Source organism: Octopus sinensis, linkage group LG18 (assembly GCF_006345805.1).
Source record: "Octopus sinensis linkage group LG18, ASM634580v1, whole genome shotgun sequence".
Classification (NCBI taxonomy): Eukaryota; Metazoa; Mollusca; class Cephalopoda; order Octopoda; family Octopodidae; genus Octopus; species Octopus sinensis.
The window spans coordinates 40,689,653-40,709,891 of NC_043014.1; the positions used below are offsets into that span (position 1 = coordinate 40,689,653).

Below are 20,239 nucleotides of genomic sequence, written 5' to 3' on the forward strand. Positions count from 1 at the left end.
TTTTAGCATTCTTGAGGGCCCACTGAAGACATATAACAGAACAGGAACAGTCATAATCCTTTGTTTCCCCACATAGCAGAATCCACTTTTGAAATGCAGCCACTGTATAAAAGGTAGAGTCCTGATCTTGCTATAGTGGTGTATATGTTCAATCACTGTGAGGGGCCCATTACAGGAAAGCACAGCATCTTAAGAGAAAAGAAGAGGGAAGCACAAAGAGTTATTATACTTGGTTAAAATGTTGGGTAGAATACCTTGCTGTATTTGGTCTAACTCTGCATTATGGGTTCAAATCATGTCAAAGTTAGCTTTGTCCTTCATCTGCCTTTGTCCTGCCTAAAATATATATATACATAAATACAATATATATATATATATATATATATATATTGTATGTATGTATATATATATATATTGTATGTATGTATATATATATAAGTAAATAAATTATTTACGTATACTACTCAAATTACTGCACATTAACCTGGAGTTTCTACCTTTAAATAGGTCGCTTGATCTGTGTTACTTGCATGAAATTTGCTACCCTGGTAACTGTTTATTGAATTTTCCATGTTAACGGTAAACAAAGGATAATTCATTCATCCATTTATATATATATATATATATATATAAATGGATGAATGAATTATATATATACAGTGTATATATGTTTGTATGTTTGTGTGTCTATGTGTGTGCATATATGTGTGCATGTATATATATATATTTGTGTGTGTATGTATATTCATATATCATAAGGGGCAAAAAGATCCTTTGCCCTAATCCAAACAGTTTCTGTTGTCAATTGTGCTGACATCTTATACAAATAAATAAATAAGAATAACCAAAAGATATTCCAAATTTTTCCTAAGAAGACAATCATATATTCTGCCATTGGGTTAGCTCCTTCGAAATACTGGATAGCATCATAGAGACTAGAAGTTAGTGTTTAAAAATATTCTTGACTAAAAATCTCATTTCTTATTGGGCTGCTGTAAATATAATAGTAAAAAAAAAAAAAAAACCGATATATTCCAATATTATTGAACAAATATCAAGACAATTGCATCAGTAAAACTGGTTTCAGTAGCAGATAAAAAAACAACAACAAAAACAAACAAAAAACACAAGAATAAATTAGCCTCATATTTAGAGTGACCTCATAAATAAGGTATTGAACCATGCTTTCTAAGGGAAACATAATAATGTATATTCAACCCTTTTATAGATTATTATATTGCACATAAGAATATGATAAATAAACTAATGAAATTAAATTAGGAAATAACGCTCTGGTTACTTTTGTAATCAACTAGACTGCCATCCCTTAAATTACAGGATTTGTGCCAAAATTTGAAACACTTTATATTATTTTCCTTACTACTACTATTATTATTATTATTATTACTGAGTGAGAGAGCAGTGCACGCCATCAAAGTGACACTGGGGTAAAATATTATTATTATTATTATTATTATTTATTATTATTATTATTATTATTATTACTGAGTGAGAGAGCAGTGCACGCCATCAAAGTGACACTGGGGTAAAATATTATTATTATTATTATTATTATTATTATTATTATTATTATCACTGAGTGAGAGAGCAGTGCACGCCATCAAAGTGACACTGGGGTAAAATATTATTATTATTATTATTATTATTATTATTATTATTATTATTAGTAGTAGTATTTTGCAGATCAACTAGGAAAAAGAACCAAACTTGGAAACTCTAGATCTGAATAAAACATTAGGGAAGCAATCATTAGCTGGAATAACTGTTGTGTGAAGATGATGTGTGTTACCCTAATGGGAACCGTTAGCTGATTCTAGTATTATTAGAGCACACATATATATGCCTTGATTTGCCAACAAGAATTGTTTATAGTAAGGATATATATGCTCAATACATATTTAAATGTTATAAATTAATGTATTTGAATATTATAATAAACATCTAATTTCACTTTGTTTAGCCCAAAATTTCACCAATCCTACACCAGTATATGTACAACACGAGTTGTTCATTTGTAACCATGAACTGCAAACTGCAAGTAGAAAGACAAATAAACATATTAGTAGTAGATGCGGGAGTGGCTGTGTGGTAAGTAGCTTGCTTACCAACCACATGGTTCTGGGTTCAGTCCCACTGTGTGGCACATTCAGCAAGTGACTTCTACTATAGCCTTGGGCCAACCAAATCCTTGTGAGTGGATTTGGTAGACGGAAACTGAAAGAAGCCCGTCGTATATATGTATATGTATATATATATGTGTGTTTGTGTGCCTGTATTTGACACCCAATGCTGGTGTGTTTACGTCCTTGTAACTTAGCGGTTCGGCAAAAAGACCAATAGAATAAGTCCTGGGGTTGATTTGCTCGACTAAAGGCGGTGCTCCAGCATGGCCACAGTCAAATGACTGAAACAGTTAAAAAAACAGAAAATGTCTTAAACTCTGAGTTACAGATTATATTTCATACATACAAACTTAACAAGAGACTGAAAATGGTCAGTATAAGCATGATTCAAATTTTTAATGAGCTGTATATATTGTTACCTATGATATGAGTTGAAGATAAACATACAATAAAATCTCTGCCTAAAACATGTTATATTTAACAAGTTCAGCAACACACACCTCTTTGGTTTTCTTATTCCCAAAGGACCAACAAAACTTCTACATTTATTTACTAGAATTTGTATGCATTAATCTCTTATACAGCTGTGACATTGATTTGTTTTCACATGATAGTATCATGTTTAGATAAAACATCTAAAATACTTAAACAATTATTACTGTTATCTTATAGTTGCAAACCATTTAGAAATACTCATCTTAGGTCAATGAACCCTGCAGCTGCAATACTGAACAGCTAACATTTATCTTCCTTGAAGTCAACACTACAATAGGTGAGAGCAATAGGTGAAAAGTGTTTGTTTCATTATCTTCCACATCATGTGCTTGAATGCAATTTGTGGTGTTGTGATAGATGAGAAAAATCAACAAATAAATCCTTACCCCTTTTACATATATTCTACCTACTAGTGAACAATGTGTAACACAAGTTAGTGAAATAAAACTAATTATATAAATTGGTGAATATAAAATGGAAATTAGAAGAAAATTTAAGAAACGAATGAAACAAATTTTTAGAATTTAAGAAACAAATGCTTTATTATAAGCTTTGATGCGTAATTGATATAAACTTTATACCAGGAATTTAATTTTGCACTTGTTATAGGTTTGATAGTGGCTTTCAAGTCTTAGCAAAAAAATCCATTTAATCCAAGAAATCCCATGGTAAATGCTGCCTGAAGAGAATAAAAATTGAAGTCAGTAAACCAGTAAATCATCTTGATAATAATTTCTTTCCAGTTCAATAGCTTAAAAAAATGTAAAAACGGTATTTTTATAGTCTGAGATCTGTGAGTCACACACACACACACACACACACACACACACACACACACACACATATGTAAATATATATACATGCATATATATAATGTGCGTATTATTATTTAGATATATGTGTGGATATGTGTGTATATATATATATATAAATATATATGTATGTGTGTATGTAGTAACAAAGTAAATGAACCTTGAATGTCATTTTTGCACGAGAGGAAAATGATATGATATGGGAGTTTGGCAGAAAGCAATATTAATACTTGTGTGAGTAATTTCATTAACACCTACACAAAATCATCAAGAATCAAAAATAGTTCACGAAGATCGATTAGAGAACCATTACTGACTGGTTAAAAGCTGAACACAGCACACATTATACATTTATTATACATGCATACACACACACACACACACACATATACGTATCATACATGTATACATATATGTATCCATAGATACATCCATACACATACACACAGCACTCATAAATATGTGTGTGTGCATGTGTGTGTGTGTGTGTGTGTGTGTGTGTGTGTGTGTAAATGCATTCACATACACTGTGAGGCTCTTATTACTGTTTTGCATTGAAATGATTAGGATTAATTAGAAAAGCTATTCTAAAATCTTTTGTAATGTTTATTTTCTCTGGCAGTTGAGGAAGCACTGTTGAATGTTAGAAGAGAAAGAAGCTAGGCTAGCAGGGTAAGACGAATAGAGAGAGAAAGAGACAGAGAAGGGGAGAGGAAGAAGAGAGTGAGAGAGAGAGAGTGAGAGAGAGAGAGAGAGAGAGAATATGTGTATGAGTGAACCTCATGGAGAAGAGGAACAAACATTAGTTAAACTGCCTCCTGTCATTTCTTCACTGTTAGCAGTCATTGAAAACGACTACAGTTTATTGATATACTATCAGTCAATTAAAAAAAAAAAATATATATATATATACAAAAAAAAAATCAAATCAAATCACTGCTTTTTCGTTTCTTTTCTCTGTCATCCTCCCTTCTATGTCTTTTTCTTATTTCTTCAGTAAATTTATCAGACAATCGTCTTAATTCTGAATATCACTGCATGAGAATTTTTCTTCATCTGCAAGTGAATAATGAATAAATATCAATAACAGTAGTGATTTCTTTTGACTAGACACAGTGCCAGTTTTTTGATGGAGATGTGCACGGATATTAAATTTATGCCATTATATAACTGGTATTTAATTATCCTTATTGAAGAATGAAAGACGAATTTGACCTCACTAGGATTTGATCTCGGGACATAAAGGGATGGAACTAAATTCTGTAAGGCGTTTAGTTTAGTTCGGTGCTTTGTATGAAATTTAATCAAATGTAATTTAGGAGTAGAATGAGGGGGGGCTGAGGAAAAGGGTGAGGAGAGATGAAATTTTGAAAGGTAAAATTACCCTGTATTTTTTTTTGTGAAATGTTAAGCTTTGGAAGAACTCCGGAGATGATTTGGAGTATAACTTTGGATGATTCATAAAAAAAAGAAAAGAAATATAAAAAAAAAAAGGGAAAAATTTATTTTCTTCCTTTTGCAAGGTCACCTTCCTGGAGAGAGCTCTCAGGAAAGAGAGGTAAAGATGGATAAATGTATGTATGCAAGTATATAGTAGCGTCAATAATTACAATACATAGAAATAATAGCAAAATATAGAGTGGACAAAGAGGGTAGGGGGGAGCGAGAGAGAATGAAATGCAATTGGAGCCGGCATTTAGCAGAATTTACCTGTAACTCCTAAGTGTGCACTGGCGTCTAAAATAGATGGCAATTTAAAAATGAATTAAAACACACGACTGAGTAAAAAGCAACTTACAAAGCCATAGTGATATTGATGCAGATGTGACGAGAAAGCAGAGTTTTGCAGTGGTTGGAAGAACTGGTGATTCTAGGTATTTCAATGAAAATAGCTAGATGTTTGTTGAAATACTGGTCTAATATTGAGCTGCAGGCCAGATACCAGGTCACATGACATTCGATCAATATGATGTAGTAAAAAAAAAGTAACAGCAGCAATGACAGAGCAATAATATTAGAAGAAGTAGTAGCAACAACAGCAGCAGTATCAGCAGCAGCAGTAGTAACAACAGCAGTATCAGCAGCAGCAGCAGCAGCAGCTGCAACAGTAGTAGCTGTAATCTTATTGTGCTACAAATTTCAATCGTTCACACTATTTATGTGATATGAGAAAATGCAGTAGGCGGCCAAGTATTGGATCACAATTTATTGGGATTAAGTCAGAGTGGATAAGTATCATCAGTTAATGTACACTATCTATAATGATTGATTAATCATTCCAGCCACCCAAAAGCAATATTTCCATTTCATTCCAGATGTTTTACTCTTTATTTAAAAAAAAAAAATATATATATAAGTCGTTTAAATGTTAATTAGGAATATTTCAGCCATTTTCGTAAAATGACAATTTAAATGAGTGAATATATTATCACTGAACATTGAGGATTTCCTTCAAGACTACTTATGTTATTATTAGTTGATATAACAAATAAAAGTAATTAATTTATTGATAACTGTTTTTAACCCAGCCCACCCAGATGAGGTTTAAATAAAGAATAGTGATGTACTAAGATAAGACCGTATAACTCAGGTGACTCTCACTGCTTTCGCATAGTCTCCAGTCAAGTCTAAGAATATTAACAACGGATATTAATAAGAGAAAAATGTATTTAACACTAGATAAGATAAAGAAAAAAAAAATGCTGATGGTCTGCAAAAAAAAAATGTGTTGTGGGAAACAAACAGTAATGAGATATTTCAGGTTTTGCAAAAAAAAACCCATAATAATAATAATAATAATAATAATAATATAATAATAATAATAATAATAATAACAAATAAATAAATAAACCCCTCAAAACTTCTGATATTTCATGATAAACAGTTTACTCTTTTACTCTCTTTTACTTGTTTCAGTCATTTGACTGCGGCCATGCTGGAGCACCGCCTTTAATCGAGCAACTTGACCCCGGGACTTATTCTTTTGTAAGCCCAGTACTTATTCTATCGGTCTCTTTTGCCGAACCGCTAAGTAACGGGGACATAAACACATCAGCATCAGTTGTCAAGCAATGCTAGGGGGACAAACACACTCACACAAACACACACACACACACACACACACACACACACATATATATATATATATATATATATACATATATACGACAGGCTTCTTTCAGTTTCTGTCTACCAAATCCACTCACAAGGCTTTGGTCAGCCCGAGGCTATTGTAGAAGACACTTGCCCAAAGTGCCACACAGTGGGACTGAACCCGGAACCATGTGGTTGGTAAACAAGCTACTTACCACACAGCCACTCCTGCGCCTAGTTTATTGAAATCTAACTAGAAAATACTTCTTAAATCATACACACAGACACACCCATCACATTTTTTAAATTTTACAAATGAGATGTACATGATGTACAGTATATTTACTTGCAGAAAGATGGTGCACCTTGTTTAGTTTGTCATATGAAAGATTATATCAATCAAGAAACTCAGAGTAGTAATGACCGGAATCATCATGATCATCATCATAATGATCATCATTGCTTTAACATCTACTTTTCTGCACTTGCATGTGTCGGGCAGAGTTTACTGAAGGAGCTTTTCTATGGCTGGGTACACTCCCAGTTACCAACTGTTTTCAAGCAAGGTAATATTTACCCATAGCTAGACATGTCTCCCCCAGAAACACTGGAAAAGAATGACACTGCTTGTGTGACAGTGACACTCATTTACAGCTATTACATACTCCAGGAGATGTAGATGTACTCGCACATATACATACACATATAGACATAAAAATACATACACGTATACATATAATATATATATATGTATGTATGTGTGTGTGTGTGTGTGTGTGGTGTGTGTGTGTGCGTGTGTTGTGTGTGTACAATGGCTTTCTTTCAACTTCTGTCAACCAATTCTAGTAACAAGACTTTGGTTGGCCTGAGGCCACAGAAGAAGACACTTGCCCATGGTGCCATGCAGTGGGACTGAACTTGAGGCCATACAGTTGGGAAGTAAATATATTAAATACATAGGCATAGGAGTGGTTGAGTGGTAAGTAGCTTGCTTACCAACCACATGTTTCCGGGTTCAGTCCCACTGTGTGGCACCTTGGGCAAGTGTCTTCTACTATAGCCTCAGGCCGACAAAGCCTTGTGAGTGGATTTGGTAGATGGAAACTGAAAGAAGCCCATCGTATATATGTATATATATATGGATATATGTATGTGTGTGTGTATATGTTTGTGTGTCTGTGTTTGTCCCCCCAGATCGCTTGTCCCCTCAACATGCTGGTGTGTTTACACCCCCGTAACTTAGCAGTTCGGCAAAAGACACCGATAGAATAAGTACTAAGGCTTCCAAAGAATAAGTCCTGGGGTCGATTTGCTCGACTAAAGGTGGTGCTCCAGCATGGCCACGGTCAAATGACTGAAACAAGTAGAAGAGTAAAAGAGTAGAATATGCCCCCCACCACCCCACACAAAGGGTCTTTGGGCTAAATTTGATGACATTTTATGTCTCCTTTATTTCAGGAACAGCTTTTATGTATTGGTCAACAGTCGCTGGCGTTGGAGAGCATACAAATTGAAGCTGTAGTAGAAAAAGAGTTAACTGATATGGAGGACTAGATGCCATCTGAATACTGGAAATGAGTGACCTATGTCATGAAGATTCACATTGGGTATCAAAATGCTGACATCATGATTGCAGCTCAATGCTCTGTGAATGCTGTAAAGGCCTGTAAGACATGACATAGACATCATGAAAAACCATGTTCCTCAAAACTGTGATGGTCTTTGGATTTGTCTCCAGTGAGGGTCATGTCATAGTATCCCATATCTTTGAACAGAGGCATAGGAAGGCTATGGGAAGCTGCTAGAAACTGTGGTCAAACCCTGGCTAGAGAGGATTGCTATGGAAGGCTGCTGGAAACTGTGATCAGACCCTGGCTAGAGAGGATTGTTATGAAATCTGCTGGAAACTGTGGTCAAACCCTGGCTAGAAAGGATTGCTATGGAAGCTGCTGGAAACTGTGATCAAACCCTGGCTAGAGACGATTGCTATGAAATCTGCTGAAAACTGTGGTCAAACCCTGGCTAGAGAGGATTGCTATGAAATCTGCTGGAAACTGTGATCAGACCCTGGCTAGAGAGGATTGGTATGGGAAGCTGCTGGAAACTGTGATCAGACCCTGGCTAGAGAGGATTGCTATGAAATCTGCTGGAAACTGTGATCAGACCCTGGCTAGAGAGGATTGGTATGGGAAGCTGCTGGAAACTGTGATCAGACCCTGGCTAGAGAGGATTGCTATGAAATCTGCTGGAAACTGTGATCAGACCCTGGCTAGAAAGGATTGGTATGGGAAGCTGCTGGAAACTGTGATCAGACCCTGGCTAGAGAGGATTGCTATGAAATCTGCTGGAAACTGTGGTCAAACCCTGGCTAGAAAGGATTGCTATGGAAGGCTGCTGGAAACTGTGATCAGATCCTGGCTAGAGAGGATTGCTATGGGAAGCTGCTGGAAACAGTGATCAGACCCTGGCTAGAGAGGATTGCTATGAAATATGCTGGAAACTGTGATCAGACCCTGGCTAGAGAGGATTGCTATGGGAAACTGCTGGAAACTGTGGTCAAACCCTGGCTAGAGAGGATTGCTATGGAAGGCTGCTGGAAACTGTGATCAGACCCTAGCTAGAGAGGATTGCTTTGAAATCTGCTGGAAACTGTGATCAGACCCTGGCTAGAGAGGATTGCTATGGGAAGCTGCTGGAAACTGTGATCAGACCCTGGCTAGAGAGGATTGCTATGAAATCTGCTGGAAACTGTGATCAGACCCTGGCTAGAAAGGATTGGTATGGGAAGCTGCTGGAAACTGTGATCAGACCCTGGCTAGAGAGGATTGCTATGAAATCTGCTGGAAACTGTGGTAAAACCCTGGCTAGAAAGGATTGCTATGGAAGGCTGCTGGAAACTGTGATCAGACCCTGGCTAGAGAGGATTGCTATGGGAAGCTGCTGGAAACAGTGATCAGACCCTGGCTAGAGAGGATTGCTATGAAATCTGCTGGAAACTGTGATCAGACCCTGGCTAGAGAGGATTGCTATGGGAAACTGCTGGAAACTGTGGTCAAACCCTGGCTAGAGAGGATTGCTATGGAAGGCTGCTGGAAACTGTGATCAGACCCTAGCTAGAGAGGATTGCTATGAAATCTGCTGGAAACTGTGATCAGACCCTGGCTAGAGAGGATTGCTATGGGAAGCTGCTGGAAACTGATCAGACCCTGGCTAGAGAGGATTGCTATGAAATCTGCTGGAAACTGTGATCAGACCCTGGCTAGAGAGGATTGCTTTGAAATCTGCTGGAAACTGTGATCAGACCCTGGCTTGAGAGGATTGCTATGGGAAGCTGCTGGAAACTGTGATCAGACCCTGGCTAGAGAGGATTGCTATGAAATCTGCTGGACACTGTGATCAGACCCTGGCTAGAGAGGATTGCTATGAAATCTGCTGGAAACTGTGGTCAAACCCTGGGTAGAAAGGATTGCTATGGGAAGCTGCTGAAAACTGTGATCAGACCCTGGCTAGAGAGGATTGCTATGGAAGGCTGCTGGAAACTGTGTCAAACCCTGGCTAGAAAGGATTGCTATGGGAGGCTGCTGGAAACTGTGATCAGACCCTGGCTAGAGAGGATTGCTATGAAATCTGCTGGAAACTGTGGTCAAACCCTGGTTAGAGAGGATTGGTATGGGAAGCTGCTGGAAACTGTGGTCAAACCCTGGCTAGAGAGGATTGCTATGGAAGGCTGCTGGAAACTGTGGTCAAACCCTGGTTAGAGAGGATTGCTATGGGAAGCTGCTGGAAACTGTGGTCAAACCCTGGCTAGAGAGGATTGCTATGGGAAGCTGCTGGAAACTGTGATCAGACACTGGCTAGAGAGGATTGCTAGTGGATGGCCATATGTGTGGCAGCACATAGCTTGCTATACCTCCAGAAAGTGTCAGAAGTAGTTGTTGAAGAATTGCTACGACTTCACCAGCCCTAATTTCTGGTCCCCTAATTTCCTTCATTGTAATCCTATGGATTACTATGTGTGGGGTGCATTTAAGCAGGACACCTACTGCTCTGCCTACAACAATAAGACCAAAATTGAGGAAGTGCTTGGAGATCTTCAGAAGAACACAGGTTTTAGAATACCTTTACTTTTGGATGGGATATTACGTTTTTTCTCCTCTTGTATATCTTCTTGAAAACCTAGTAACTTCTATGCTGGAGTGAGACAGCATGTTCTTTGTCTATCTCCTTAATGTCCACATTTCCATATTTGCACAGGCTGAGATAGATTTTTTACATCTGGATGCTCTCCCTTTTTCCAATCTTCACCTTTCCAAGTAAGATAATATTTCCTCATGACAGATATGCCTTGCAAAATTGGAAACAAAGGAAGGTGACACTTGCTAACAACTATCATATGATGTCAAGAAAGAGAGACAATCTTACAGACCAGCACAGACAAAGCTTTGGTTGGCTCATGGCTATTGTAGAAGATGCCTGCCCTAGGTGTCATGCAGTAGGACTCTACTTGAATCTAACTAAGCAGTTAGAATGTGAGCATTGAATGTCTTACCACACAACTATGTCTATACTTGTGTGTGTGTGTGTGGTGTTTGTGTGTGTGCGTGTGTGTGTGTTTGTGTGTGTGTATATATATATATATGTAAGACTAAGAATAGCATTGTAATTTGCTTGAAGCATTGTATTACAAAAGTAAAATAACAAATAATGAAGGATAGCTTCATCATTTGGAGAGCTTCTAATAAAGAATAAAGGGAAATTTGAGTAACCTTTGTATTTTTCAGGCACAAAGGCCCATCATCGGAAGTGAATGGTTTAAACATGTGAGAGTTTATGTAAATCCTGCCATTCTGATTGTCAAACAAACTGTGACCCCGCTTTGCCCAGCAAACGTGATAGAAGCAGAAGTTTCCCCCAAATGGTGTTGTTATTAGCTGTAGAGGTCATAGTGTGGCTGGTGGTGTATGGCTAGACATAGGCTGTCAACAGTGGCAGTGGTAAAGAAATCTGTGTACATTGGTACAGGTGGCAATGTTTGTTCCTTCTCGAGCCATGTCTGGCTCATAAGAGCCGGTTTCCCGGTTTCCTTGGCGTATAGGTTCCCAACCCGGACGGGACGCCGGTCCATCGCAGGTGAGCTGCAAGATGCAGGAGGAAAGAGTGAGAGAAGGTTGTGGTGAAAGAGTCAGCAGAAGTTCGCCATTACCTTCTGCCGGAGCCGCGTGGAGCTTAGGTGTTTTGCTCATAAACACACACATTGCCCGGTATGAGATTCGAATGTGTGATCTCTCGACCGCAAGTCCGCTGATCTAACCACTAGGCCATGTGCCTCCACACAGGTGGCAATGGTGGTATATGTCATGGTATTAGCTAGTGATGACATTTCTGGTACAAGTCCTGCTAGTATTCAGTGATAAGGTACTAGCAGGTAACAGTATCAATCATTGTTGTAGTGGTGATGATGCTGGTTGTGGCAACAGTGAATTTGGTGACAATTTATAGGTGCTACTGGTCAAACTCTGGCTGATTATTGATCACTATGGTAGTGAATTGACAGGGATTCCTTGATGTGAAGGTTTCCTATATTTCTCTCCATGGCCAGTATGGGAGAATCTATATCACTAGTGGCACCACATTTAAGGATGTGTTTGTGGAAGGAAGATGCATGTGCTGTCAGGTGTTCCTTCATTTTTATGATGAATGTTTGGATTGTACTACTGACGAAACAATCATTGCATAATTGGTAGATCACATACATCTGCAGATACTTGTACTGAGAGTTGATTAAAATGGTATCAAAAAGTTCCAGGACTAGTCTATATATATATAAAAGTGGCATTGGGTCAAAATTGTGTGCACATTTTGCCATGTCAGAGGTTGGCGGCTAGACCAGTAGTTGGATCGAGCTGAAAATTGACACAGGCATAGAAGGCGTGATGAGGCAGAGAGTTGAGTAGGTTTAAACTCGCCCTATGGAAAGATGCGGTTGCTATGGCAAGAAGAGTGAGTTTTGCGTAAATTGGAGCAGTAGTTATTGAGATATTCGGGGTTTGGGGTATAAATACCCAAACGGTGCATAATAAGAAAATGATCCGAATTTAACTTTATCCTGAAAGGGAAGAAACTCTAACCTTTTGATGTCACATTTGTTGAAACCATGTGAAATAACATGGAAAAGAAACAAAACCCACGAAACAAAGCTCTGTTGTTCGGAAACTAAGAGGTTTCCCAGTGACCCAATGGGCCATGGGTAGTCTAGTTATGGTTAATAACACATAACTTATTCACCTAAGTTTTAACATTATCTCTTTCAAAAATAGCCTCTTTGCACAGCAATACACTGGTTTCGGCATTCCTGCCACTTTTGGAATCCAGCCTGGAAGTTGTTTCCCATAAGTGAGTCGAGGACCTTCAGCAATTTGCTTTTGATCTCAACAGTAATGTTAAGACGGTGACCTTTGAGCTGCATTTTCATCTTGGAGAACAGATGGAAGTCTGCAGGTGCTAAATATGGTTAATAGGGTGAGTGCGAGAGTGATACCATGTTGTTTTTGGTGAGAAACTCATGAGTGAGGAGAGATTGGGGACAGGGTGTACTTTAGAAGGTATGAAGAAATCTTCAGGGAAGATTGCAAGTCGTGGATGGACAACGAAAAAGTAAGACTATTATTACGTAAATTGGTACCGGCTGAACATGAAACTTATTGTAATTTCATACTATCCCAAAAAACTAGTGAAATTTGTTCCCAGGAAACAGATGAACTACTATAAAGAATACTCAATGATAAGAGTTCCCTATTTAACACTTGATGGGAGTACTGGAATCTAGTTAAAAAAGAGGGTGACAACTTTGTCATGTATGCTGGGACCGTAAACTGAATGTGCAAAACATTTAAACTGAAGGAACTAACTCTTGGTATGTTTAAGAGCCTTATTTTTGAACAAGGGCTTATGGCAAACAAAGATGTGGAGATATGTGCAAGAATTCTCACAAAACTTGAACAAGTGGACTAAAGTTTGACCCTGCAGACAGTTGCAGAGGAGTATCAAAGAATGGTAAACTTACATCAGGACATAAAGAAAATTGAAGAGAAGGAGTTCTCACAAGTACAAGCATGTTGACTGGGAAGGTATAAGCAAAAAAAAAAATGTTAAAACCAAACCCATGCTATTGGTGTGGAGCCCTACATTTCAAGAAGGATTGTCCTTTCAAAACGCAAAAAATGTTACAGTTGCCAAAAAAAAAAAAGGACACAAAGAGCTCACATTACAGAGCAAAGTTAGGAAGGGCGAACATAAAAAAAATTCTAAAGTTTTCTCAATGGAAAGTAGAAGCAACATCAAAAAGAAGAAATTTGTACATGTAAAAGTAAACGAAGTGAATATTAAATTACAACTAGATACTGGTAGCGACACCTCGATTATTAATACCAATATGTGGAAAAGAATTGGGAAACCTATGTTAAGAAAAACCTCAAAAATTGCATGAGGCGTGACAGGTAAAAAACTACACTTCACAGGTGAAATGTGGAAAAACCTGTAGAGCATAAGTTTTCATGTTAAAAAATGCAACCAATCTGTTTAGTATGGACTAGTTGGAGTTGTTTGACTTATGAGACCTCGCCCCATAAGTCTGTTCTGTAAAACAAAATAAATGGTCATCCTGCCAGTGAAAATAACTCAGCAGCTGAATTGAAGTAAATATCAAAAAATTGTTTCTTGAAGTGCTGTTGGATAAATTATATCTCTTTTCTAAGACTGAGTCCTGTTTTCAAATAAAGGAAAACGTCATACCTGTGTTCAAACCTAATAGAAAGGTACCATTTGCTGTGATAAAGCAGGTAGAGGAAGAATTAGTCAGACTGGAGAAAATGGGAAGTATTCAAAGAGTAGACTATTCTAAGTGGATAGCACCAACTGTGTGCATTAAAAAAAAAAAACTAAAACAAAATCAGGGTGTGCGCCGATTTTTTACTGGTTTGAATGACTGACTAAAAATGTGCCACTATCCTCTGCCTACTCCGGAGGATATTTTTGCAAAATTAAATGGTGGCAAAATATTTTCGGAACTGGACCTGTCTAATGCATATCTACAAATTAAAGTAGATGAGGAATGCTCAAAGCTTCTAACAGTGAATATGCACAGAGGACTATACAAACATAATAGATTGCCATTTGGTCTGAAGGTTGCACCTGCAATATTTCAATAGGTTATGGATGCAATTCCATACTGCGATGATGTATTAATTAGAAGTGAATCTCATGATCACCATATCAAACATGTGAAGTGTGTTTCTCAAAATATAAGAGACTAGCAGTATAGCCTGGCGTTGCTCAGGTTTGTTTTCTTTTTGACCCTTTAGAATTGGAATTTTTCAAAAGTAAATCTTTTGCATTATGTAGCTTGTTATTCTCTTTAAGTGAACAGCAGTCAAAAAACCGTAAAAAATAGGGATTTTCATAGAAAAAAAAGCAACTTTTTGATGTAAATAATTTTTGGTCTTAACATGGTCTGATTTGAATCTTTTCTTCTTCGGAATTTTGGTCAACTTGCGCCACAAGGTCTCAGAGGAGATAGAGTTAGTTTAAGGCTACCAAACCTGCCATACACGGACAACTTCAGCTTTATATATAAAGATTACGGTTTCACATTCAGTGAGGAGAAATGTGAATTCTTTTTGCCTAAAAGTAAATATTTAGGACAAATTATAGATAAAAATGGAAGACGACCTGACCTGTCAAGGGCAGATGCAATTAAAAATATACCTCGCTCAACTAACATAGCAACATTACAAACTTTTCTTGGTCTAGCAAACTATTATCAAAATTACATATCAAACATGTGTGAATAGAGAGCTCCACTTAATAATTTGCTAAAGAAAGATGCCTAATGGCATTGGTCAAATAAACTGTCAAAAGGCATTTCAGGATATTAAAAAAATATAAATTTGGGCTTTGTGGCTGGCTCATTTCAATCCTGCAGCAGAGATTGTTGTAGCTTCTGATGCTCCTGAATAGAGCAAAGGAGCAGTTTTGCTACACAAATATGAAGATGGTAATATGGAGGCAGTGGTTCATGTCTCATGTATTCTGATTGCAGCAGGAAAAAAAAAAAAACTATAGTCAGATTGAGAAACAAGCTCTAGCAATTATCTTTGCCATGAAGAGATTTCACAGATTTCTCCACAGTAGAAGTTTTTGGCTTCAGACATCCCACTGACCGTTACTATAAATTTTTGGATTGAAGAAAGGATTTCTTACCCATGTGGGTAACAGATAACAATGCTGGGATACAATATTGTTAAATTATAACTTTAAGTTGGAGTATATTCCTTCTAAGGAAATTGGCCTTGCAGACTGTTTATCTAGGCTAATTCTGAAGAATGCAGAACTGCTGGAAGATACGGTGATAGCTGCATTACAATCAGGAAAGGAAATTAAAAACATTATGTGTAATATCATTCAAGAGTGACTCTTTACTCTCTACTCCTTTACTTGTTTCAATCATTTTGACTATGGCCATGCTGGAGCACCACCTTTAGTCGACCAAATCGACCCTAGGACTTATTCTTTGTAAGCCCAGTACTTATTCTATCGGTCTCTTTTTGCTGAACTGCTAAGTTTCAGGGACGTAAACACACCAGCATCGATTGTCAAGCGATGTTGGGGGACAAACACAGACACACAAACATATACACATACATATATATATATACATATATACGATGAGCTTCTTTCAGTTTCTGTCTACCAAATCCACTCACAAGGCTTTGGTCGGTCTGAGGCTATAGTAGAAGACACTTGCCTAAGGTGCCACGCTGTGGGACTGAACCCGGAACCATGTGGTTGGTAAGCAAGCTACTTATCACACAGCCACTCCTACTGTACAAGATATAAAAAGTAAATCGACAGTGGACAAATACATCATAAAAATGAAGGAAACCTTGAAAAATAAACAAATGAGAAACATGAATGTGAACCATTTTTCACTCTGTGACGATGTATTAATGTATGCACAAAGAGTGGTAGTACCAACTGCACTACAGAAACGGATATTACATGAATTTCATACTGGACACCTGGGGTGTCAAGAATGAAAGCTTTGATGAGTTATGTGTATTGACTGACAATGGACTAGGACATTGAAAATTTGGTAAAATCCTGTAGAGGTTGTGTGCTAGCAGCCAAAGCACCACCTGTGAAATAGCTATTTCTTTATTACCCACAAGGGGCCAAACATAGAGGGGACAAACAAGGACAGACGTAGATATTAAGTCGATTACATCGAACCCCAGTATGTAACTGGTACTTAATTTATCCACCCCGAGAGGATGAAAGGCAAAGTGGACCTCGGCGGAATTTGAACTCACAACGTAACAACAGACGAAATACCGCTAAGCATTTCGCCCGGCGTGCTAACGATTCTGCCAGCTCGCCACCTGTGAAATACCAGTCGCGGCCTGAGACGGATAGTCCATGGTCAAGGATACATATTGACTATGCCAGACCAGTGAATGGAAGTATGTAGGTGCAGTTGACCCATCTTGAAGGCAACAATAAAGTTCTTGCACAAACTTTTTGCCCAATATGGTGTTCCGGACACCATAGTATCAGACAATGGAACACAATTTACAGGATACAAGTTCAAGAAATTCTGCGAAATGTTTGCAATCAAGCATGTTTATCCCACCCTACCACCCAAGATCAAATGGGCAAGCAAAATGTTTTGTAGATACTTTCAAGCGAGTGCTAAAAAAAACAAGGAATGAGTTAGGATATGATGAAGCGCTAATTAAATTCTTAAGGGTGTACAAAATAACACATAATCCAAATACCAGTTCAGGCAAATCAGCTGTAGAGCTAATGTTCTCTTGAAAGATTAAATTGATCTTTGACAAATCGTTGCCAAAGAAAAGAGCATATAGAGAAAATACAAAGAATTCAACTAAACATTTTGAGGTCAGAGACAAAGTCCATTTCAAAGTATACAAGAATGGTAAAGAGAGTTGATAGTATGGTGTAGTGACTAAAAGAATTGGAAACATGGTGTATTTAACAAAAGGCCAATGATAGGAGCATAATCAACACCTAAATCAATTAAAGGTTAGACATACAGAAGAGCAGAAGGAAATCCCAATGGAAGTGTTTTACAACATGTTTGATGTGCCAGCACTGAAAGAGATTGAGCCTATGAGCAGTAACAGAAAATATAAAGAGACTGAACATTCAGAAATAATTCCTAAACAGAAAAGGTACTGAACTCTCTAAGGAAGCAAAATTTCAAGAACGGAGATGTGTCGGAAAGAAAAAAGAAAAAAAAAAAAAAAAAATTTCGTTTTCTATGGAAGTTGAAATTTCAAAAGGGAAGGTGTTGTAGTGAGAGTCATGACACCTCCTGCAAGAAAAGGCACTAGCAGTCTGAGTGAGATACAAACAGAGTAGTTGCTAATTGTGGGAAGTTGTAAGGTGTTGTTTTGGTATGTCCTCCCTCAGTGCTTCAAAATACTGTAGAAGAACTCTCAGTTGATGGTCTGACCCTGGGGTAGGAATTCTCGATGCACAGTACCACATTTCCAGGGGCAACACTTATGGGAAGTCTTCCAGATCGCTCATTGCTTTCCAGGGATGCTCTTCCATTTTTGAAGAGCCTGTGTCATTTGAAACACTGTATATGACCCATTGCTTCATCACCTGGGTATGGCCTGGTCAGCCTGTAATGACATGCATAAGATCTGGTCATCAAATCTAAGTAGAGACTTCAAACTTGAAATCTTCAAAGCCACAGTCGAACCAATTCTACTATATAGCTTGGAAACCTGGACGTTATCAAAGAAGCTTGAGAGGCGGTTGGATGGAACCTACACTCACCTCCTTATGAGAGCCCAAAATCTCTCGTGGAAGCATCATCCAACCAAAATGCAAATATATGGGAAACTACCACCTGTGTCATCTCTTGTGAAAGGTAGGAGAGTCCAGTTTGCTGGACATTGTTGTAGAGCTGAAAACGAGGGAATTTCTACTCTTCTCTTCTGGAAGCCATCTACTCGCAAAACCAGAAGGCGCACTCTCTCCTACACTGATGTAATCTCCAGGGATATAGGCATCCAGCAACAGGACCTCCATAATGCTATGATGGACCGTGAAGTCTGGTATAGCATGGTAAATTCCATTGTCTCGACTACGGTCGAACAACGTTGATGATGATAATGCTTCATCACCATAAGCTTGCTAAAGCATGCTCATTGTCTTTGTAACAGACTTCCCAAGTTTAACATAAAATTTTGTGTTGGCTCTTTCTTCCTGTCCATGACAAAAATCGCAGACTACAGCATACATGTGATCATAAAAACACAAATTTCACAACTTTCAAAGTAAACACAGCACTGTCACTTGGTACACTGCCACATGAAGGTCATTGCTAGCTCTCACTGTGCACGTAGCCCTGTGCTGCGATGTTGGCATGGTACAGAATTAGTCCTGGAAATTTGTGTGCGTGTATGTGTGTGTGTGTGTATATATATATATATATATACACACACATATATATATATATATATATATATATATATATATATATTTATGTATATATATATATATATACACACACACACACACACACATGTATATATACATAATTAATAATATCAGAGTAATAAAGATTTTAGAAAATTTTACTACCAGTGGCCTAGCGTATAGAAAAAATTAGTCAATAGACTATATATTATTCATATAAAATACAGTGTGCATTTAAACACATTAAGAGGTTTCCATCATAGGAATCATTTATGCTAGAAAGAATAGCTAAAGTCCAAACCACTAATTAGGGATAAATTCTCGAAAGGAATTTATCCCTAATTAGTGGTTTGGACTTTAGCTGTTCTTTCTAGCATAAAGGATTCATATGATGGAAACCTCTTAATGTGTTTAAATGTACACTGTATTTTACATATATATATATTATATATATATATATATATATATATAGATAAATAGATATATAGATAGATAGATAGATAGATAGATAGATAGGTAGGAAGGTAGGTAGGTAGGTAGATAGATAGATAGACAGACAGACAGACAGACAGACAAACAGGCAGACGGATAGATAGATAGATAGATAAATATAGATATAAGATGCACTGGACTGTATGACAATACCAAAAGGTTTGGGTACTGTAGATAAGTTCTACATTCCACTGCTGTTTGATGTGCTGTGATAATAACCCCCATAACTACAGATAGTCTAGTTTGTGGAGTTTGTGTCATATAAAAGGAACACAGAAAGCATAACTGATATTTATGCTATATGTAGTGTACACTTTTCAGTAAGCCAACTACCATTATTACACAAGCTGGTAGGCTCCGTTATGTACTTGGCTCACTTCATCAGTATTATAAGCAAAACTATAATAATAAAGTTGCAGGCACTGTATGCAAATAAGTACCATTAGATTATTAGAGCAGAATTGTAGAATATATGATGAAAGAAGGCGAGCAAGAATGCATGAGAGGGGAGTGTGATGGGGTGGAGAAAAGAAGGCTATAATGGCCATACCTCCCAATATATGCTCTGGTGGACCCATATGTAATCACGTATTTTTACATAAGCACACATACACAAATGTGGTAGGCAGAAAAGAGGAGAGAGAGAGAGAGAAACAGATTTAAGGTAATGTATTATCAATAGTAAAAACAATA

General features: G+C 37.5%; 1 protein-coding gene and 1 long non-coding RNA gene across 4 annotated transcripts in view; one reads left to right on the forward strand and one right to left on the reverse strand.

Annotated features, from left to right (window-relative positions):
* The window catches only part of LOC118767003, a 43,545-nt gene extending 38,488 nt beyond the window's left edge, over nt 1–5,057 (forward strand). The window contains exons 2-3 of the long non-coding RNA XR_005002924.1: nt 1–329; nt 5,046–5,057. The exon at nt 1–329 is cut by the window's left edge and continues 550 nt beyond it. This is a non-coding gene — a long non-coding RNA (uncharacterized LOC118767003). The remainder of the gene's footprint in view (nt 330–5,045) is intronic.
* LOC115221199 (serine/arginine repetitive matrix protein 1) overlaps nt 1–20,239 on the reverse strand; it is a 200,128-nt gene that overhangs the window by 74,753 nt on the left and 105,136 nt on the right. The window contains exon 1 of one of the 3 annotated variants that reach the window (XM_029791359.2): nt 5,250–5,513. The exons of 1 other annotated variant lie outside the window; for it this stretch is intronic. The gene's annotated coding sequence lies outside the window, so the exon portion shown is untranslated. Of the gene's footprint in view, nt 1–5,249; nt 5,533–20,239 lie in introns of those variants that run through there. One more of the 3 variants, XM_029791358.2, reaches the window with a different exon arrangement.